This window comes from Lutra lutra, chromosome 4, assembly GCF_902655055.1.
Source record: "Lutra lutra chromosome 4, mLutLut1.2, whole genome shotgun sequence".
Taxonomy (NCBI): domain Eukaryota; kingdom Metazoa; phylum Chordata; class Mammalia; order Carnivora; family Mustelidae; genus Lutra; species Lutra lutra.
In genome coordinates this window covers 158,609,504-158,633,571 of record NC_062281.1, presented here as the reverse complement: position 1 = coordinate 158,633,571, position 24,068 = coordinate 158,609,504, and the positions used below count along the sequence as shown (strand labels likewise).

The 24,068-nt window shown below is 38.0% G+C and overlaps 1 protein-coding gene across 4 annotated transcripts in view; it reads right to left on the bottom strand.

Moving 5' to 3' along the window:
* Positions 1–24,068, bottom strand: part of LOC125096937 (BEN domain-containing protein 5) — a 1,594,254-nt gene that overhangs the window by 760,076 nt on the left and 810,110 nt on the right. The window contains exon 1 of one of the 4 annotated variants that reach the window (XM_047724119.1): positions 15,636–15,650. The exons of the other annotated variants lie outside the window; for them this stretch is intronic. The gene's annotated coding sequence lies outside the window, so the exon portion shown is untranslated. Of the gene's footprint in view, positions 1–15,635; positions 15,651–24,068 lie in introns of those variants that run through there. 4 annotated transcript variants of the gene reach the window in all.

Here is a 24,068-nt window from a genome sequence, read left to right as displayed (position 1 = left end):
AAGCAAGGGGGTGGAGCCCTCAATGGGACAATGTGGTCTTGGGACCCATGGGGTCACAAAAAAAACCAGAGGTGTCTGAGTGTGGCAAAGCTCCCAGGTATCAGAGCAGGGAACCCAGCTATAGAGATGGAGCCAAGGGGTGGGATCTCAGCTCAGGGTTACCTTAAACTGATCCGAGGCATAGTCAGGCCACCACTCTTCAAGCAGAAACCCCACAAGTGGTAAATCCAGAGAGAGCCCCTCCTTCCTCCTCCAGGAAGAGTGGTGTGGGAGTGTGCTGCAGGAATCTTCTAGGTATGGAGACTGCAAACCAGTCCATGTGCCAGACATAGAAATGCTCAGTCACAGGCCAGGTGAGCTCAGAGCATGGCCAGAGACCAGGGAGATGGGAATGACTGATTGCTTTTCTCTGAGGGCATACTGAAGAGTGGGGCCCTGAGCTCTCAGGTCCTATGAGGCTGGAGATTGGGAGGCCGCCGTCTTCATTCTCCTCTTCCAAAGCTGTACGCAAAGTAATTCAGGGAACAAAAGCTACCAGGAGCAAAACCGAGCAGATTACTTAGCCTAGCCCCTGGCAAGGATGATGCAATCCTGCCTCAGGCAAAGACACTTGAGAATCTCTGCAACAGGCCCTTCCCCCAGAAGATCAACAAGAACATCCAGCCAAGACTAGGTTCACTGATCAATAAGAACTGCAAAACCAGAGCTACAGGAATACAGCACATAGAATTCATGGCTTTTTTCCCATGGTTCTTTAGTCCTTCAAAGTTAAATTTTTTAAATTTTACTTTGTTCTTATTTTATTTTTAAAATTTTTTCTCTTTCCATTTTAATGTTTTTTAACTATTTTATCTTATTGATACCTTTTTAAAACTCTTTAAATTTTCATTGTTATAGTCATACTCTATTCCTTCATTGTATTTAACCTTATTTTTGTATACATATAGGTTTTTCTTTCTTTAAAATTTTAGGATACAATTTCTTCTAATGAATCAAAATATACCCTAAATACAGCACACGGCTTTGTTCTCATCTACAGCCTGATCACATTCTTTCCTCTTTTTAAAATTATTTTTTGACCAACTTTTTATATTATCAAATTCTTTTTCAGAATATTATTTTCATCTTTACAGTAATATTCCATCCCTTCATCATGGTTACCCTTATTTTTGTATATATTTTTCTTTCTTTAAAATTTTCGGAGGCAATTTCTTCAAAGAGACCAAAATACACCAAAAATCAAGTGTGTGGCTCTATTCTATTCACCAGCCTGATGATGGTTTTTTTCTTTCTTTCCCCCCAGGTTTCAGTTCTCATTCTCTCTTTTTTTTTTTTTTTTAAGATATTTTATTTATTTATTTGACGGACAGAGATCACAAGTAGGCAGAGAGGCAGGCAGAGAGATGGGGGGAAGTAGTCTCCCCGCTGAGCAGAGAGCCTGATGCGGGGCTCAATCCCAGCACCCTGGTATCATGACCTGAGCTGAAAACAGAGGCTTTAACCCACTGAGCCACCCAGGTGCCCCTTCAGTTCTCTTTTGATTTGATTTGGTTAGTGTATATTTTTCTGGGGTTATTGCTACCCTTTTACTATTTTGTTCTTTCATACATTTGGATAAAATGATAGGTGGAAAAACTCACCTAAAAAAAAAAAAAGAACAAGAGGCAGTACCAATGGCTAGAGACCTCATCAATATGGACATTAGTAAGATGTCAGAACTAGAGTTCAGAATGATGATTATCAAGGTGCTAGCTGGGCTTAAAAAAAAGTATGGAAGATACAAGAAAATCCCTTTCTGGAGAAATATAAGAACTAAAATCTAACCAAGTTGAAATTTAAAAAGCTATTAATGAGGCACAATAAAAAATAAAGGCTCTTGCTGCTAGGATAAATGAGGCAGAAGAGAGAATCAGTGATATAGAAGACTAAATGATGGAGAATAAAGAAGCTGAGAAATATAGAGATAAATAAGTACTGAATCATGAGGAAAGAATTCAAGAGTAAGTGATACCATACAACAAAACAATATTAGAATAATAGGGATCCCAGAAGAAGAGGAAGGAGAGAAAGGGGAAGAAGGTATATTGGAGAAAATTAGAGCAGAGAATTTCCCTAATTTGGAAAAGGAAACAGACATTAAAATCCAGGAGGCACAGAGAACCTCCCTCAAAATCAATAAAAATAGGTCAACATTCCATCCTCTAATAGTAAAACTTGCAAGTCTCAGAGACAAATAGAAAATCCTGAAATCAGTTCAGGACAAGAGGTAGGTAACCTATGATGGTAGAAATATAAGATTGGCAGCAGAACTATCCACAGAGACCAGGCAGGCCAGAAGAAACTACCATAATATATACAGAGCACTAAATGAGAAAAATATGCAGCCAAGAATACTATATCCAGCCAAGAATACTATATCCAGCTGTCACTGAATATAGAAGGAGAAATAAAAAGCTTCCAGGACAAATTAAACCAAAAAGAATTTGCAAACACCAACGCAGCTCTACAGGAAATATTGAAAGGGGTCCTCTAAGCAAAGAGAGAGCCTAAAAGCAACAGACCAGAAAGAAACAGACAATATACAGTAATAGTCACCTTACAGGCAATACAATGGCACTAAATTCATATCCTTCAATACTTACACTGAATTTAAATGCACTAAATGCCCCAATCAAAACACACAGGGCATCAGAATGGATAGAAAAAAACAAGACCCATTGATACACTTTCTGCAAGAGACTCATTTTAGACCCAAGGCACCTCCAGATTGAAAGTGAGGGGGTGGAAAACAATTTACCATGTTAATGGACATCAAAAGAAAGTTGGGGTGGCAATTTTTATATCAGATAAACTAGATTTTAAGCCAAAGACTATAATAACAGATGAGGAAGGACACTATATCACACTTAAAGGGTCTATCCAACAAGAAGATCTAAGAATTTTAAATATCTATGCCCCTAACATGGGAGCAGCCAATTATATAAACCAATTAATAACAAAATAAAAGAATCACATCGACAGTAGTATTAGGGGACTTTAACACCCCCACCTCACTGAAATGGACAGATCATTGAAGCAAAAGGTAACAAGGAAACAAGGCTTTAAAGGACACACTGGAACAGATTGACATCACAGATATATTCAGAACATTCCATCCCAAAGCAACAGAATACATATTCTTCTCTAGTGTACATGGAATATTCTCCAGAATATATCACATCCTGGGTCACAAATCAGGTCTCACCTGTTCCCAAAAGATTGGGACCATTCCCTGCATATTTTCAGGCCACAATGCTTTGAAACTAGAACTCAATCACAAGCGGAAAATTCAAAAGAACTCAAATGTATGGAGGCTAAAGAATATATTACTAAGGAATGAATGGGTCAACCAGGAACTTAAAGAATTAAAAAAAAAAATCATGGTAACAAATAAAAATAAAAACACAACTGTTCAAAATCTTGGTGACATAGCAAATGGGGTCATGAGAGGAAAGTATATAGCAATACAAGCCTTTCTCAAGAAACGAGAAAGGTCTCACATATGCAACCTAATACTGCACTGAAAGGAGCTGGAGAAAGAACACCAAAGAAACCCTAAACCCAGCAGGAGAAGAGAAATAATAAAGATCAGAGCAGAAATCAATGAAATAGAAACCAAAAGAACAGTAGAACAAATCAACAAAACTAGGAGCTGATTCTTTGAAAGAATTAATAAGAATGATAAACCCCTGACCAGACTTATGAAAAAGAAAAGAGAAAGGACCCACAGTAATAAAATCATGAATGAAAGAGGAGAGATCACAACCAACACCAAAGAAATACAAACAATTATAAGAACATATTATGAGCAACTATACGCCAGCAAATTTGACAATCTGGAAGAAATGGATGTATTCTCAGAGACATATAAACCACCAAAACCGAACCAGGAAGAAAACCTGAACAGACCCATAACCAGTAAGGATATTGAAGCAGTCATCAAAAATCTCCCAACAAGCAAGAGCCCAGGGACAGAGGGCTTCCCAGGGGAATTCTACTAAACATTTAAAGAAGAATTCATACCTAGTCTCCTGAAACTGTTCCAAAAAACAGCAATGGAAGGAAAACTGGCAAACTCATTTTATGAGGCCAGCATTACCTTGATCCCAAAACCAGACAAAGACCCTATCAAAAAAGAGAATTACAGACCAATATCCTTGATGAAGACAGATGAGAAAATTCTCACCGAAATACTAGCCAATGGGATCCAATGGTACATTTAAAGGTTTATTCACCATGACCAAGGGGATTTATTCTAGGCCTGCAAGGTTGTTTCAAGATCCACAAATCAATCAATGTGATACAATATATTAATAAAAGAAAGAACAAGAATCATATGAGACTCTTAATAAATGCAGAAAAATCATTTGACAAAGTACAGTATCCTTTCTTTTTTTTAAGATTTTTTTTTCTTTTTTTTTTTTTTAATTTTATTTTTTATAAACATATATTTTTATCACCAGGGGTACAGGTCTGTGAATCGCCAGGTTTACACACTTCACAGCACTCACCATAGCACATACCCTCCCCAATATCCATAACCCCACCCCCCCTCTCCCAACCCCCCTCCCCCCATCAACCCTCCTTTGTTTTGTGAGATTAAGAGTCACTTATGGTTTGTCTCCCTCCCAATCCCATCTTGTTACATTTATTCTTCTCCTACCCCCTCAACCCCCCATGTTGCATCTCCTCTCCCTCATATCAGGGAGATCATATGATAGTTGTCTTTCTCCGATTGACTTATTTCGCTAAGCATGATACCCTCTAGTTCCATCTTCGTCGTCGCAAATGGCAAGATTTCATTTCTTTTGATGGCTGCATAGTATTCCATTGTGTATATATACCACATCTTCTTTATCCATTCGTCTGTTGATGGACATCTAGGTTCTTTCCATAGTTTGGCTATTGTAGACATTGCTGCTATAAACATTCAGGTGCACGTGCCCCTTCGGATCACTACGTTTGTATCTTTAGGGTAAATACCCATTAGTGCAATTGCTGGGTCATAGGGTAGTTCTATTTTCAACATTTTGAGGAAACTCCATGCTGTTTTCCAGAGTGGTTGCACCAGCTTGCATTCCCACCAACAGTGTAGGAGGGTTCCCTTTTCTCCACATCCTCGCCAGCATCTGTCATTTCCTGACTTGTTAATTTTAGCCATTCTGACTGGTGTGAGGTGATATCTCATTGTGGTTTTGATTTGTATTTCCCTGATGCCGAGTGATGTGGAGCACTTTTTCATGTGTCTGTTGGCCATCTGGATGTCTTCTTTGCAGAAATGTCTGTTCATGTCCTCTGCCCATTTCTTGATTGGATTATTTGTTCTTTGGGTGTTGAGTTTGCTAAGTTCTTTATAGATTTTGGACACTAGCCCTTTATCTGATATGTCATTTGCAAATATCTTCTCCCATTCTGTCAGTTGTCTTTTGGTTTTGTTCACTGTTTCCTTTGCTGTGCAAAAGCTTTTGCAGGAAAGAATGTCCAATGGAAAAAAGACAGCCTCTTCAATAAATGGTGTTGGGAAAATTGGACAGCCACATGCAGAAAAATGAAATTGGATCATTTCCTTACACCACACACGAAAATAGACTCAAAATGGATGAAGGATCTCAATATGAGAAAGGAATCCATCAAAATCCTTGAGGAGAACACAGGCAGCAACCTCTTCGACTTCAGCCGCAGCAACATCTTCCTAGGAACATCACCAAAGGCAAGGGAAGCAAGGGCAAAAATGAACTATTGGGATTTTATCAAGATCAAAAGCTTTTTTTTAAAGATTTTATTCATTTATTTGATAGAGAAAGATCAGTAGGCAGAGAGGCAGGCAAAGAGAGATGGAGAAGCAGGCTCCTTGCTTGTGGAGCAGATAGCCTGATGTGGGGCTTGATCCCAGGACCCTGAGATCATTACCTGAGCCTAAGGCAGAGGTTTTAACTCACTGAGCCACCCAGGTGCCCCTACAGTATCCTTTCTTGATCAAAACAACTCACAGTGTAGGGGTAGAGGGTACATACCTCAATATCACAAAAGTCATCTATAAAAAACCCACTAAGAATATCATTGTCAATGGGAAAAAACTGAGAGCTTTTCCCCTATGTTCAGGAACATGGGAGGGCTATCCACTATCACCACTGCTATTCAACATAGTACTAGAAGTCCTAGCCTCAGAAAACAGACAACAAAAAGAAATTAAAGGCATCTGAATTGGCAAAGAAGTCAAACTCTCACTCTTTGCAGATGATATGATATTTTATGTGGAAAACCCAAAAGACTCCACTCCAAAACTGCTAGAACTCATACAGGAATTCAGTTAAGTGTCAGCATATGAAATCAATGCACAGAAATCAGTTGCATTTCTATACACCAACAGAAAGACACAACAAAGAGAAATTAAGGAGTTGATCCCATTTACAATCACACCCAAAACAATAAGATACCTAGGAATAAACCTAACCAAAGAGGCAAAGAATCTGTACTCAGAAAACTAAAACATACTCATGAAAGAAATTAAGTTAGACACAAAGAAATGGAAAAATGTTCCATGCTCATGGATTGGAAGAACAAATATTGTGAAAATATATATGCTACCTAAAGCCATCTACACATTTAATGCAATTCCTATCAAAATACCATCAATTTTTTCAAAGAAATGGAACAAATAATCCTAAAAAATTTATATGGAACCAGAAAAGACCCCAAGTAGCCAGAGGAATGTTGAAAACGAGAACCAAAGCTGGTGGCACCACAATTCCAGACTTCAAGTTCTATTACAAAGCTATAATCATCAAAACAGTAAGGTACTAGCACAAAAACAGACACACATATCACTGGAACAGAATAGAGAGCCCAGAAACAGACTCTATGGTCTGTTTCTCAACTCTATGGTCAACTAATCTTTCACAAAGAAGGAAAGAACGTCCAATGGAAAAAATACAGTCTCTTCCCAACAATATTGGGAATATTGGACAACCACATGTAGAAGAATGAAACTGGACCATTTCCTTACAACAAACACAGAAAGAGACTACTCAAAATGGATGAAGGACCTCAATGTGACACAGGAATCTATCAGAATCTTTGAGGAGAACACAGGCAGCCACTTCTTCGACCTGACCCGTAGGAACTTCTTCCTAGAAATATCGTAACAGGCAAGGGAAGCAAGGGCAAAAATGAACTATTGGGACTTCATCAAGATCAGAAACTTTTGCACAGAAAAGGAAACAGTTAACAAAACCAAAAGATGACTGACAGAATGGGAGAAGATATTTGTTAATGACATATTAGATAAAGGACTAGTGTTCAAAATCTACAAAGAACTTATCAAACAACACCCAAAGAACAAATAATCCAATCAAGAAATGAGCAGAAGACAGGAACAGATATTTCGGCAAGAAGACATCCAACTGGCCAACAGACACATTGCTCACCATCAGGGAAATACAAATCAAAACCACAATAAGATAGCACTTCACACCAGTCAGAATGGCTAAAATTAACAAGTCAAGAAACGACAGATGTTCATGAGGATGTGGAGAAAGGGGAACCCTCCTACACTGTTGGTGGGAATGCAAGCTGGTGCAGCCACTCTGGTAAACAGTTGAAAATAGAGCTATTCTATGACCCAGCACTCGCACTACTGGGTATTTATCCTAAAGATACAAATGTAGAGATCCGAAGGGGCATGATAGCAATGTTTATAGCAGCAATGTTCACAATAGCCAAATTATGGAAAGAACCTAGATGTCCATCAACAGATGAATGGATAAAGAAGAAGTGGTTACATATATACAATGGAATACCACACATCCATCAAAAACAGAAATCTTGACATTTGGAACAACATGGATGGAAATAGATGGTATTATGCTAAGCAAAATAAGTCAACCAGAGAAAGACAATTATCATATAATCTTTCTGGTATGAGGAATTTGAGAGGCAGTATGGGGGTTCATGGGGTGTAGGGAGGGAAAAAAATGAAACAAGATGGGACCAGGGAGGGAGACAAACCATAAGAGACTCTTAACCTCAGGAAAAAACTGAGAGTTGCTGAGGGTGGGGGGATAGGGATAGGGTGTCTGGCTTATGGACATCGGGGACGGTACATGCTATGGTGTGTGCTTTGAATTTTGTAAAACTGGTGATTCATAGAACTCTACCCCTGAAGCAAATAATACATTATATGTTAATAAAAAAGAAAAGAAAAAGAAAATAGGCCCAAGATACAATCAGACAAAATACAGAAGAAGAAATGAAATGTCTATAAATATATGAAAAGATTATAACCCCAATGGTAATCAAGGAAATAAAATTAAGAAAATGATTAAATACATTTCTTAACCATCAGCAAATTTAGTAAATTCAAAAATACCAAGTATTGGTAATTATGTATAAAATAGTGATTTTTAACCTTGCTGGTGAGGATATAAAATAGGATAGATAGCTTTGTTAGAGAAGAACTTGACAATAAGAAAAAGAAGAGGACTATTATGTACAATCCAGCAATTCCACTTCTGAATGTTCTACTAAGACATATTTTGCACATTGCATAAGGAGATACAGGCAAGGATATTCACTGTAGCATTATTCATTAATATTAGCAAAACAAGCAGCTAAAAGCACTTAACTCAGAATTAGAATGGATAAATTGTGGTTCATTAATATAGCAGACAACTGTTCAGCATTTAAAAATGAATGAACTGGAGTGACATTCATCAACACAAACAAATGCCAAGAACTGTTTAGTGACAAAGGCAAAATTATAACACAAAACAATAGTATATTTTAATGTCATATATGCATATAAAGGTACAAAATCATACCTGAAAATAATACCCATTAATTTCATGCCTATTGTTGTTTTGGGGAGAAAGGAAGAGGGGAAAGATAGGTGTTTAACTGTACTTATAATGTTATATTTATCAAAATAAATAAAATAAAGCAAAATCTAAAGAATGACAAATGTTCATATCTGCTTAATCTTACTGGTGGATCTTTGAGTCTTTTTATATTATTTTATGTGTAATAGAAAATTTCCCAAATTTAAAAGTTCAAACACTTTAAATACCTTTAATTCATTAGAAATTGTAGTGTAAAATACAAAGAAACATCACATTTTTTTTTCCAGATGGTTAACAAGTTCTTCTAACATCTTACTGAATAAGTTACCACTTTTCCTTCTTAATTTCAAATGTCTCTTTTTTGTATAATAAACTTTCATATGCTTGGGTTTATGTCTGGACTTCCATTTCTGTTTCACTGACTCGTGTGTTTATTCTAGTGACAAACAGTCATTGTTTTGATAATTGTAGTTTTATGATATGTTTCAACTATATTAGGGCAAATCTCTAATTAATGTTCTCCTTTTATTATTTTTTATGGCATCACACCTGTGAACTTTTTTTGTCTCTAATTGGTTATCTTCTTTCAAATTCATTTTGTTCACACTTTCTCACATTTTTTAAAATGCCGTATTTCACAAAAATTCCATGAAATCTTTCGTTATGCTTTCCTTCTCTTTTTAGTCCTTTGTGAATCATTTGTCTTACTTTTATTCTACTATATTTATATCTAAATTTAAAAATGAATTGGAATCTTTAAGTTAGGCACAAGTAGTTTACACATGAGTGATGTCAGTAATTTCTTTTGAGAAAACCACTTGTTACTAACCTATTCTGATAATATCCAGAGATATTACCCGGAGATAATATCCAGAGATAATATCCAGAGATACAATGGGAGAAAGCTGCTTGGAGTATGCCTGTGTTCCAGTCCATGCACCCTCATGTAGCCAGGTTATTGTGACTTGGGTTGAACTGCACAGGAGTTTAGGTTGAATTTGCTGAGGTGTCACAATATATCAAATGTTAGATAGGTAATATGGCACTGAGTTGGGAATAAAATATAGTCTTTATTTTTTCAACCAGTCAGCTACTTTCCTTCATATTCCCTATTTTTATATTGTTTACCCTGAGCCAAATCTGATTTCCAGCATTGTGCAAAAAAATGTTGGGAGTTCCAGACCTACTAGGCCCTGTATAACTTTGACCATGTTTTATTATGTTTCTGAGCCTTGTCTGTCTCATTTACAAAGAGGAAACTCATACCTAGCTGATAAGAGTTGTTGGAGTTAAATATAATTGCCAAGACAATATGATTGAGAAACAATAAAATACTATGCACATGTGCGTATGTATTTGTACATGCATATACATATGTACATACACGTATATTCATCTACATATATATGTGTGTGGGTATATATATATGATTAAGTTAAGCCTCCTGCCCACAAAGAATCTACAGGTTACCACCCAAGTTCCTGAAAGGTGGCCAGGAAGTCCGGGATCTAATCTATCAAAAGCATGGAGTCTGGCATACAGATAATCACTATGTGAAAAATGAATGCTTATCTATCATAAGATGATGTTGAGGAGGCACAAGGAACCAACAAATTTTGTTAATCAGCTGCACCTGTTTTTTATTAACTGGAAACTGTCAAAATCTTCACACAGATAGTGCAGTCTGATAGAGGTAATAAAGAAATGGCTTACTGGTTGCACATTAAAAAATTCTCCTCCTGGGACGCCTGGGTGGCTCAGTGGGTTAAGCCACTGCCTTCGGCTCAGGTCATGATCCTGGGGTCCTGGGATCGAGTCCCACATCGGGCTCCTTGCTCGGCAGGGAGCCTGCTTCCTCCTCTCTCTCTGCCTGCCTCTCTGCCTGCTTGTGTGTACTCTTCTCTCTCTGACAAATGAATAAAATCTTTAAAAAAAAAATTCTTCCTCCTCATTGTTCACCTCCCCTTCCAATTTCCCCCAACTCCCTTCTCCTCTCTAACTCCCCTTGTCCTCCATGCTATTTGTTATGCTCCACAAATAAGTGAAACCATATGATAATTGACTCTCTCTGCTTGACTTATTTCACTCAGCATAATCTATTCCAGTCCCGTCCATGTTGCTACAAAAGTTGGGTATTCATCCTTCCTGATGGAGGCATAATACTCCATAGTGTATATGGACCACATCGGCCTTATCCATTCGTCTGTTGAAGGGCATCTTGGTTCTTTCCACAGTTTGGCGACCGTGGCCATTGCTGCTATAAACACTAGGGTACAGATGGCCCTTCTTTTCACTACATCTGTATCTTTCGGGTAAATACCCAGTAGTACAATTACAGGGTCATAGGGAAACTATATTTTTAATTTCTTGAGGAATCTCCACACTGTTCTCCAAAGTGGCGTTTGCATTTCCACCAACTTGCATTCCCAGCAGCAGTGTAAGAGGGTTCCCGTTTCTCCACATCCCCTCCAACACATGTTGTTTCCTGTCTTGCTAATTTTGGCCATTTTAACTGGTGTAAGGTGGTATCTCAATGTGGTTTTAATTTGAATCTCCCTGATGGCTAGTGATGATGAACATTTGTTCATGTGTCTGATGGCCATTTGTATGTCTTCATCGGAGAAGTGCCTGTTCATATTCTCTGCCCATTTTTTGATATGATTGTCTGTTTTGTGTGTGTTGAGTTTGAGTTCTTTATAGATCCTGGATATCAACCTTTTGCCTGTACTGTCATTTGCAAATATCTTCTCCAATTCCATGGGTTGCCTCTTTGTTTTGTTGACTGTTTCCTTTGCTGTGCAGAAGCTTTTGATATTGATGAAGTCCCAAAAGTTTATTTTCGCTTTTGTTTCCTTTGCCTTTGGAGACATATCTTGAAAGAAGTTGCTGTGGCTGATGTCGAAGAGGTTACTGCCTATGTTCTCCTCTAGGATTCTGATGGATTCCTGTCTCACATTGAGGTCTTTTATCCATTTTGAGTTTATCTTTGTGTATGGTGTAAGAGAGTGGTCGAGTTTCATTCTTCTACATATAGCTGTCCAGTTTTCCCAGCACCATTTATTGAAGAGACTGTCTTTTTTCCACTGTATATTTTTTTCCTGTTTTGTCGAAGATTATTTGACCATAGAGTTGTGGGTCCATATCTGGGCTGTCTAGTCTGTTCCACTGGTCTATGTGTCTGTTTTTATGCCAGTACCATGCTGTCTTGGTGATCACAGCTTTGTAGTAAAGCTTGAAATCAGGTAATGTGATGCCCCCAGTTTTATTTTTGTTTTTCAACATTTCCTTAGCGTTTTGGGGTCTCCTCTGTTTCCATACAAATTTCTGGATTATTTGCTCCAGCTCTTTGAAAAATACCTGTGGAATTTTGATCGGAATGGCATTAAAAGTATAGATTGCTCTAGGCAGTATAGACATTTTAACAGTGTTTATTCTTCCGATTCAAGAGCATGGAATGGTCTTCCATCTTTTTGTGTCTTCTTCAGTTTCTTTCATGAGTGTTCTGTAGTTCCTCAAGTACAGATCCTTTACCTCTTTGGTTAGGTTTATTCCCCGGTATCTTATGGTTCTTGGTGCTATAGTAAATGGAATCGATTCTCTAATTTCCCTTTCTGTATTTTCATTTTTAGTGTATAAGATAACCACTGATTTCTTTTTTTTAAAGATTTTATTTATTTATTTGACAGAGAGAGATCACAAGTAGATGGAGAGGCAGGCAGAGAGAGAGAGAGAGAGAGGGAAGCAGGCTTCCTGCTGAGCAGAGAGCCCGATGTGGGACTCGATCCCAGGACCCTGAGATCATGACCTGAGCTGAAGGCAGCAGCTTAACCCACTGAGCCACCCAGGTGCCCTAACCACTGATTTCTGTACATTGACTTTGTATCCTGCCACGTTACTGAATTGCTGTATGAGGGAAATAATCAACATTATAGCAGAGATCAATGAGGTAGAAACCAGAGATACAGTAGAACGTATCAATGAAACTAGAAACTGGTTTTTTGAAAGAATCAATAAGATTGATAAACCATTGGCCATACTAATCCAAAAGAAAAGAGAGAAAGCCCAAATTCATAAAATTATGAATGAAAAGGGAGAGATCACAACTAACACCAAGGAAGTAGAAACAATCATCAGAAATTATTATCAACAGTTATATGCCAATAAGCTAAGCAACCTAGATGAAATGGATGCATTCCTGGAAAACTATAAACTCCCAAAATTGAGCCAGGAAGAAATTGACAACCTGAATAGACCAATATCTAGCAACGAGATTGAAGCAGTGATCAAAAACCTCCCAAAAAACAAGAGCCCAGGACCTGATGGATTCCCTGGGGGAATTCTACCAAACTTTCAAAGAAGAAATAACACCTATTCTCCTGAAGCTGTTTCAAAAAATTGAAGCAGAAGGAAAACTTGCAGACTCTTTCTATGAAGCCAGCATTACCTTGATCCCAAAACCAGGCAAAGACCCTACCAAAAGGGAGAATTTCAGACCAATATCACTGATGAATATGGATACTAAGATTCTCAATAAGATCCTAGCAAACAGGATCCAACAGCACATTAAAAAGATTATCCACCATGACCAGGTGGGATTCATTCCGGGCTACAAGGATGGTTCAACATTCGCAAATCAATCAATGTGATAGAACAAATTAATAAGAGAAGAGAGAAGAACCAGATGGTCCTCTCAATTGATGCAGAAAAAGCATTTGACAAAATCCAGCATCCGTTCCTGATTAAAACGCTTCAAAGTATAGGGATAGAGGAACATTCCTGAACCTCATAAAATCTATCTATGAAAGACCCACAGCAAATATCATCCTCAATGGGAAAAAGCTCGAAGCCTTCCCGCTGAGATCAGGAACATGACAAGGATGCCCACTCTCACCACTCTTGTTCAACATAGTATTAGAAGTCCTAGCAACAGCAATCATACAACAAATAGAAATAAAAGGTATCCAAATTGGCAATGAAGAAGTCAAACTCTCTCTCTTCGCAGATGACATGATTCTTTATATGTAAAACCCAAAAGACTCCACCCCCAAACTACTGGAACTTTGATGAGATATTTTTTTTTTAAGATTTTATTTATTTGTCAGAGAGAGAGTGAGAGAGAGCGAGCACAGGTGGACAGAATGGCAGGCAGAGGCAGAGGGAGAAGCAGGCTCCCTGCCAAGCAAGGAGCCCGATGTGGGACTCGATCCCAGGACGCTGGGATCATGACCTGAGCCGAAGGCAGCTGCTTAACCGACTGAGCCACCCAGGCGTCCCTTGATGAGATATTTAATGCTTGTCTATTTTCTTACAAATGGGGTAGATTGACTGCAAAATTTTTTCACAATCTTTTTACCCTGTATCCATCCCTGTACTATGATTTTCTGCTTGTTCTATCAAAAGGTGGGCCTCTTAAGTCTGGATTGACCTTGTAATTGGCTTTGGCCAATAGGAATTGGTGGAAGTGATAATATACCAGTTCTGAGCCAAGACCTCAGAAAGTCTTGTGTGGTTCCATATTCTCTCTTGAAATCCTACCACTAATAGTTGATCAGGTTCAGGGTAGGCTTACAGAGGATGAGAGACCACAATGAATAGAGAACATTTGTTCTAGCTGGAGCTAGAACAGCCTACAGCCAGCTGATTTGGAAACATATGAGAGAATCCAACCAAACTCAGCAGATTATCTACCAGATCCAGAGTTGACCACCAATACAGAAAAACCACATATGTGACCTATGGACTCTTGAGTAGTAATAAATGCTTATTGTTTTAAGCCACTGAATTTTGGAGTGTTTTGTAATTTAACAATAGCCAAATAATACACTGTGTCATGCTTCAGTGATCAAAACTATGGGGGGAAAAACAGAAAAGCAAAAAAAGAGAGCCAAAAAAAGGAAATATCAAAGAGAAAGGAAAGAAATCACTTACATGTGGAATATAAAGAAGCCCAACTCTTAGAAGCCAGTGATGAGAATGCTATTTACAAAGGGCTGAGATATGGGAAGGAAAGGAGAAATGTTGGTCAAAGTATAAACTTCCAGCTATAAGATAAATAAGTTCTGGAGGGGGGGAGGAGTCAAGATGGCAGAGAAGTAGCAGGCTGAGACTACTTCAGGTAGCGGGAGATCAGCTAGATAGCTTATCTAAAGATTACAAACACCTACAAATCCAACGGGAGATCGAAGAGAAGACGAACAGCAACTCTAAAAACAGAAAATCAACCACTTTCTGCAAGGTAGGACTGGCGGAGAAGTGAATCCAAAGCGACGGGAAGATAGACCACGGGGGGAGGGGCCGGCTCCCGGCGAGCGGCGGAGCAACGGAGCAAAAAATCGGGACTTTTAAAATGTTTTTTTCTTTTTTTAAGATTTTATTTATTTATTTGTCAGAGAGAGATCACAAGTAGACAGAGAGGCAGGCAGAGAGAGAGAGAGGGAAGCAGGCTCCCCGCTGAGCAGAGAGCCCGATGCGGGACTCGATTCCAGGACCCTGAGATCATGACCTGAGCCGAAGGCAGCCGCTCAACCCACTGAGCCACCCAGGCGCCCCAAATCGGGACTTTTAAAAGTCTGTTCCGCTGAGGGACATTGCTCCAGAGGCTTAACCGGGGTGAAGCCCAGGCGGGGTCAGCATGGCCTCAGGTCCCACAGGGTCACAGAAGGATCAGGGGTGGCTGAGTGTCGCAGAGCTCACAGGTATTAGAACGGGGAAGCCAGCTATGGAGACAGAGCCAAGGAGTGACTCTCAGCTCGGGGTTACCTTGAACCGGTCGCAGGCTCAGTCAGCTCGGAGCGCGGCTGGAGGCCAGGGTGGCGGGAGTCATTGGGCGCTGTTCTCTGGGGGCGCACTGAGGAGTGGGGCCGCAGGCTCTGGGCTCCTCTGGGCCAGAGACCGGGAGGCCACCATCTTCATTCCCGCCCTCCAGAACTCTAAGGAAAGCGCTCAGGGAACAAAAGCTCCCAAAAGCAAACCCGAGCGGATTACTCAGCCCGGCCCCGGGTAAGGGCAGTACAACTCCGCCTGGGGCAAAGACGCTTGAGAATCACTACAACAGGCCCCTCCCCCAGAAGATCAGCAAGAAACCCAGCGAGGACCAAGTTCACCTACCAAGGAGAGTAGTTTCAATACCAAGGAGAGCGGCGGAATTCCAGAGGAGGAGAAAGCAAAGCACGGAACTCAAGCTTTCTCCCCATGATTCTTTAGCCTTGCAGTTAAATTAATTTTTTTTTCTTTTCTTTTTCAATTTTTTTTTCTTCTTCTGCTAATTTTTTTTATCTTTTACCCTTTTCTTTTTTAACATTTTTTAACTAGTTTATCTAATATATATATATTTTTTTTTCCTTTTTATACTTTTTCTTTATTGGTTTTCTTTTTTTAATTTTTTTTTCTTTCTTTCTGAACCTCTTTTTATCCCCTTTCTCCCTCCCCACGACTTGGGATCTCTTCTGATTTGGCTAAAGCATATTTTCCTGGGGTTGTTGCCACCCTTTTAGTATTTTACTTGCTCCTTCATATACTCTTATCTGGACAAAATGACAAGGCGGAAAAATTCACCACAAAAAAAAAGAACAAGAGGCAGTACCAAGGGGAGACCTAATCAATACAGACATTGGTAATATGTCAGATCCAGAGTTCAGAATGACGATTCTCAAGGTTCTAGCTGGGCTCGAAAAAGGCATGGAAGATATTAGAGAAACCCTCTCGGGAGATATAAAAACCCTTTCTGGAGAAATAAAAGAACTAAAATCTAACCAAGTTGAAATCAAAAAAGCTATTAATGAGGTGCAATCAAAAATGGAGGCTCTGACGGCTAGGATAAATGAGGCAGAAGAAAGAATTAGTGATATAGAAGACCAAATGACAGAGAATAAAGAAGCTGAGCAAAAGAGGGACAAACAGCTACTGGATCACGAGGGGAGAATTTGAGAGATAAGTGACACCATAAGACGAAACAACATTAGAATAATTGGGATTCCAGAAGAAGAGGAAACAGAGAGGGGAGCAGAAGGTATATTGGAGAGAAATATTGGAGAGAATTTCCCCAATATGGCAAAGGGAACAAGCATCAAAATCCAGGAGGTTCAGAGAACCCCCCTCAAGATCAATAAGAATAGGTCCACACCCCGTCACCTAATAGTAAAATTGACAAGTCTTAGTGACAAAGAGAAGATCCTGAAAGCAGCCCGGGAAAAGAAGTCTGTAAAGTACAATGGTAAAAATATTCGATTAGCAGCAGACTTATCCACAGAGACCTGGCAGGCCAGAAAGAGCTGGCATGATATATTCAGAGTACTAAACGAGAAAAACATGCAGCCAAGAATACTATATCCAGCTAGGCTATCATTGAAAATAGAAGGAGAGATTAAAAGCTTCCAGGACAAACAAAAACTGAAAGAATTTGCAAACACCAAACCAGCTCTACAGGAAATATTGAAAGGGGTCCTCTAAGCAAAGAGAGACCCTAAAAATAGTAGATCAGAAAGGAACAGAGACAATATACAATAACAGTCACCTTACAGGCAATACAATGGCACTAAATTCATATCTCTCAATACTTACCCTGAATGTTAATGGGCTAAATGCCCCAATCAAAAGACACAGGGTATCAGAATGGATAAAAAAAAAAAACAAAACCCATCCATATGTTGCCTACAAGAAACTCATCTTAAACCCGAAGACACCTCCAGGTTTAAAGTGAGGGGGTGGAAAAGAATTTACCATGCTAATGGACATCAGAAGAAAGCAGGAGTGGCAATCCTTATATCAGATCAATTAGATTTTAAGCCAAAGACTACAATAAGATGAGGAAGGACACTATATCATACTCAAAGGAACTATCCAACAAGAAGATCTAACAATTTTAAATATCTATGCCCCTAACGTGGGAGCAGCCAACTATATAAACCAATGAATAACAAAATCAAAGAAACATATCGACAATAATACAATAATAGTAGGGGACTTTAATACTCCCCTCACTGAAATGGACAGATCATCCAAGCAAAAGATCAACAAGGAAATAAAGGCCTTAAATGACACACTGGACCAGATGGACATCACAGATATATTCAGAACATTTCATCCCAAAGCAACAGAATACACATTCTTCTCTAGTGCACATGGAACGTTCTCCAGAATAGATCACATTCTTGGTCCTAAATCAGGTCTCAACCGTTATCAAAAGATTGGAATCATTCCCTGCATATTTTCAGACCACAATGCTCTGAAGCTAGAACTCAATCACAAGAGGAAATTTGGAAAGAACCCAAATACATGGAGACTAAACAGCATCCTTCTAAAGAATGAATGGGTCAACCAGGAAATTAAAGAAGAATTGAAAAAATTCATGGAAACAAATGATAATGAAAACACAACGGTTCAAAATCTGTGGGACACAACAAAGGCAGTCCTGAGAGGAAAATATATAGCGGTACAAGCCTTTCTCAAGAAACAAGAAAGGTCTCAGGTACACAACCTAACCCTACACCTAAAGGAGCTGGAGAAAGAACAAGAAAGAAACCCTAAACCCAGCAGGAGAAGAGAAATCATAAAGATCAGAGCAGAAATCAATGAAATAGAAACCAAAAAAACAATAGAACAAATCAACAAAACTAGGAGTTGGTTCTTTGAAAGAATTAATAAGATTGATAAACCCCTGGCCAGACTTCTCAAAAAGAAAAGAGAGAGGACCCAAATAAATAAAATCATGAATGAAAGAGGAGAGATCATAACGAACACCAAAGAAATACAGACAATTATAAGAACATACTATGAGCAACTCTACGCCAACAAATTTGAAAATCTGGAAGAAATGGATGCATTCCTAGAGACATATAAACTACCACAACGGAACCAGGAAGATATAGAAAGCCTCAACAGACCCATAAGCAGTAAGGAGATTGAAACAGTCATCAAAAATCTCCAAACAAACAAAAGCCCGGGGCCAGATGGCTTCCCGGAGGATTCTACCAAACATTTAAAGAAGAACTAATTCCTATTCTCCTGAAACTGTTCCAAAAAATAGAAATGGAAGGAAAACTTCCAAACTCATTTTATGAGGCCAGCATCACCTTGATCCCAAAACCAGACAAGGATCCCATCAAAAAAGAGAACTACAGACCAATATCCTTGATGAACACAGATGCAAAAATTCTCGCCAAAATACTAGCCAATAGGATTCAACAGTACATTAAAAGGATTATTCACCACGACCAAGTGGGATTTATTCCAGGGCTGCAAGGCTGGTTCTACATCCGCAAATCAATCAATGTGATACAAGACATTAATAAAAGAAAGAACAAGAACCATATGATATTCTCCATAGATGCTGAAAAAGCATTTGACAAAGTACAGCATCCCTTCCTGATCAAAACTCTTCAAAGTGTAGGGATAGAGGGCACATACCTCAATATTATCAAAGCCATCTATGAAAAACCCACCGCAAATATCATTCTCAATGGAGAAAAACTGAAAGCTTTTCCACTAAGGTCAGGAACATGGCAGGGATGTCCGTTATCACCACTGCTATTCAACATAGTACTAGAAGTCCTAGCCTCAGCAATCAGACAACAAAAGGAAATTAAAGGCATCCAAATTGGCAAAGAAGAAGTCAAACTCTCACTCTTCGCAGATGATATGGTACTATATGTGGAAAACCCAAAAGACTCCACTCCAAAACTGCTAGAACTTGTATAGTTCTTGTATAGTTCATATAAACTTTTATATGTTTATAAAAAATAAAATTAATAAAAATTAAAAAAAAATAAAATAAAATAAATAAGTTCTGGAGATCTAAGGAATAGCATGGTGACTGCAGTTAATAATACCATATTATATACTTGAAAGTTGCTAAAATAGATATTAAATATCCTCGTCACAAAAAAGAAATGGTAATTATACAATGTGATAAAGATGTTAGCTAAAACTATAGTGATAAACATTTTGCAATATATACATTGAAGCAACAACTTGTACATCTTAAATTAAGCAATGTTACATGTCAATTGTATCTCAGTAAAGCTGAGAAAAAAATTTTTAAGAGAGGAATGAAAATGAAAGTAAAAATTTTTTAAAATGGTCATTTACTTCATATTGTAGTTCATAATCACACTATCTGGTATTAAACTGGCTTATTTATTTATTTTTATTATCTACAATATTTTTTATATAAGTCCATTCTCCCTTAAATATCAAGTCCACTTATTTTAAAATACCATTTAAACTTGGTTATACTAATATACATTCTTGGTCATTTTTTCTCTAGATTTTTACTCTTCAGTTTTAAGGAATGGGGGAAATATCAATTCCTACCTTTGAGAATTTTACAAATTGCCCTAGTTCATGGGAGGTGAAAACATGGATACATTATAAGGCAATGGCAGTTTCCTTCTCTTATCTAAAAAATGATAACTTTGGACAAGATTACAGTCTTGGGAAGAAGAAACCAGAGTTCAAATCTTGCCTCCACTACTCAATATCTTTGTAAACTTTAGTGTGTTATTTTACCTCAGGTGATCCATCCATAAAATCAGAGTAATACTTTACCTGTTAGAAGTGTCAATATTCAACTAGATAGCTAAAGTAAATGCTCTTCTGAGGGATATTTCAGATCCAAGATAAAGGTTTCTATGGTTCTATTTTTATTAAATACTTACTATGTACTGTGCACTTTACCTGCAAAGTCTCATTTAATAATCACAACAATGTGAGGAAGGTTTTAAATTCCCATTTTATAGATGAGGAAACTAGAACTGCCACAGACATTAAATTATTTGCCCAAAGTCACAGTGCTGACAAGTGGTAAAACAAGAATTCAAAATCAGATTTGTTTGACTCAAAAGCTGGAGTTCTATGTATTAATCCATACTGTGTCCCTCTTTTCAGTTCTGGACAACCTGGGTTAAAAAAGAAGTAACAAACTCCTCTACTTCCATTTAGAATCATGTTTCAAATTAAAAGAGAATACAAGAAAGATCCATGCTTTCAATTTGCCTAAGACATTTTTTAAATAAATTTTCTTGATGGATAGCAAAGTGTAAATCAGTACTCTAACAAAGATTGAAAGAGAGAGAGAGAGAGAGAACAAAGAATTTGCTTAGAAAGAACTTTCCTTTTTCCCAAAGTTTGTGGGGATTATGCTATGTTCTACAACATGGCTTTATGGTATTGCTCTTTAGGACAAAGACAAAGTCATTTGCTGATATCAGATCAGGTGCTTGAATTTGTTTACCAGCAGGAAAAAGGGTTATACTAAACCAAGCAAATTCCCTCATCCAGTTCCCCTGAGGCCAATGAAAACTGCTTATGAGTCACTAATAAAATAAAGGTCTATGTTCAGTCTCCAGCTAATCTCAGGGCCATACCCAGGCCCATGGTCCATTTTACAGTCGGTGTCAGGACTCGAACCAAAACAAAGTTTCAGGAGCCAGGGTTTATAATTAGTCCATTTGAGGAAGGAATCAGTCACTCTCTACAATTAAGGAATGGTCAATAAACAAATCAAAATATTTTATAATTTGCAACATGAAATAAACATGTTTTGAAAAGTTGATGCAACATTATCCTAATTATTTTGACATGATTACCCTGCTATGTTTATCTGACACATTTTTCATCACTTACATAAGGCTCAGGTTGAGCTTTTACAAACTTCAAATTATTAGTGTCCACATTCATGGAGCTTCAGCTTATAGCAATTTTGGAAACCTTAGAATTGGAAGAGATCGATTTTAAATGGAAAAACTAGGAGTATCTTGTGGATTGCAAACAGCAGATAAAATGTTTCTTTATTAAAGGCTGCTCTCTCCAATGAATTTCAGAGAACACTAAGATCTCCCCTTTGTTTAAAGATAATCACATTTTTCTCAGAGTAGTTCACTAGGGCTTTAACTTGGGCATGAATTTTTCATGACTGATTGATTGAAAAGACAATGCCAACAGAGAATAATACAAGCATAGGGACCTGTCTTACAAGGTAGAGTTAAATTACTCCAAGGGTTAGAATGACAAACCCAGGTGCTGCTTTCAACTTGGCAAGTAAATTGACAATTACAAATCTGTTGAAAAATGAAAAAAATCAATTAGGAAAAGGTTGACTTCTACTAAAAAGTAGTGTTTGCTTTATTGAACATGATTCAGTGGATTTTGGAAATAAAGAAAGCCCTACAGGAGAATGCTTATCTATGGGTGGGTTAAAGAAGGAGCTTCAGTGGGAATGGCCTGGAAGAAAGCAGATGTGTCATCTCTTCCTGGTTTATCTGACCTTAAGAAGATTAATTCTTATCTCTGATCTTTTATTTGTCCACTTTTAAAAATAGAGATAACTGAGTAAAGTCCAGATTCATGGACGGTGGAGTTTGGAAAAAGTAAAACAGTTAAGTGAGGACAAGAACAAAAAGGGAAATCTAGATTCTATACATATCTGATTGATTACTTTATTCTTTCCAGAAACATTCACTGGTCTCTGTCTATGTGCCCCAAGCTATTTTATGTGTTGGGATACATAGATGAACAAGTAACACACAAGCAAATAAATAAATGTATAGTGCAATATGAGGTAGTAATAAGAATTATGAAAAAAATTAATAAAGGGCTAGGGGATAGAGTGGAAAATAGTCTATGGTCTGTATAATATGAAGAACACTAAATTCCAAAGAAATGGTTAGGACTTTTGTATTTTACATTATTTCTAATACTTCAAAAAATCTTACAGGTAAATCTTAATTTTCATTTCATAGCATAGGAAAGCAATATGAAGAAAAAGAGATCAAGCAATTCTATTTGCTCATCCTTCAAAGATGGGATGGACTCTCTCACCCTGATTTGGTTAGGATGTTGAGAATGATGATGCCACATCATTGAGTAGTGACTTAGTGAATAAAATGTTTATTATTCACATAATGAGGATTTCTGGCAAGGGCAGAAGAGTCTCCCAGATTGGTTTGAAATTAGCTTGAGAGAATAGGAAAGGAGGCTTTCTGGGAATTGTATGCTGGTTGGGGGCTAGGAGTAGGGTGAGGAGTTTCAAGTGCACAACTAGAGCTTGGGTGAGCTGAAATACCTACCAGTGCTAAAGGATGGTCCATCTGTGCTTCATTATCAGCTTGTCTAGACATGGGGCAAAATGGAAGGTGGAGGGACTTGAAAGGTGTTAGCAGTCAAATGTCAAAAATGAAGTCAGACTTTTTAACATACTTTCTAAAGATGATATAGCTTGTGTTGTGGAGATGCAATAAATGGAACCCAACTCTGGTTTTGTATATCTCCAAAGCTTATGCTTTTCTTTTTTTCTATTTTGCATTGTCATAATTCAAGTAAAAAGATTCTGCCAATTCCCATCAAAGGGCCTAGGGAGATGTGTCTCAAAAAAGGAATATGTGCTATGTAAAAACACTAGTGATATGGTAAGACTGTAGGTGATTTAACTGGCCTTGCCATACAAAATACCTCTTAAATGCTTTTTAAGATAGCATTTGCTGAATTTGGTGAACATGAGCTTGGTAAAATACAGATTGCCTTTCAGGGCTGCCAAGGCATTTGGAAATTAAAGTAATCATAGAAAAATAAGATCAAAATTCTGTGTGTAGGAGGACATGGGGAGTTAGGAGAAGGGAGTTGGGGGAAATTGGAAAGGGAGTTGAACAATGAGAGACTATGGACTCTGAAAAACAATCTGAAGGGTTTGAAGAGGTGGGGGGATGGGAGGTTGGGGGAACCAGGTGGTGGGTATTAGAGAGGGCATGGACTGCATGGAGCACTGGGTGTGGTACAAAAACAATGAATACTGTTATGCTGAAAATAAATTTAAAAAATGATAAAAAATATTCTGTGTGTAATTTCCCTTCAAGTTACTTGCAAAATTTTAAGCTGCTCATAAACAGGGAAAATTGTTAATAAACCAAGTAAAAAGCAGCATCAAGGAGGTTAAAGTACCACATGAAGATTTTAACAGTATAACAGTACTGCAGAAAAACAGTTTGGAGTTCAGGGCCTACCAAGTAAGAAAACCTTAGTAAACACTCCACACTATTTGAGATACCAAAATGGCTATGCCCTTGGAGTCAGGGCAAACCAAACATACCTGAATTTATATAACTGAAATTCAGCCTTGACTAGATACAAATAATCTTTCCAAAAGCTATCTGCCTGCCAGAAGAAAACTGAATCCTTTCAGAAGAAAATTGTATCAATAAA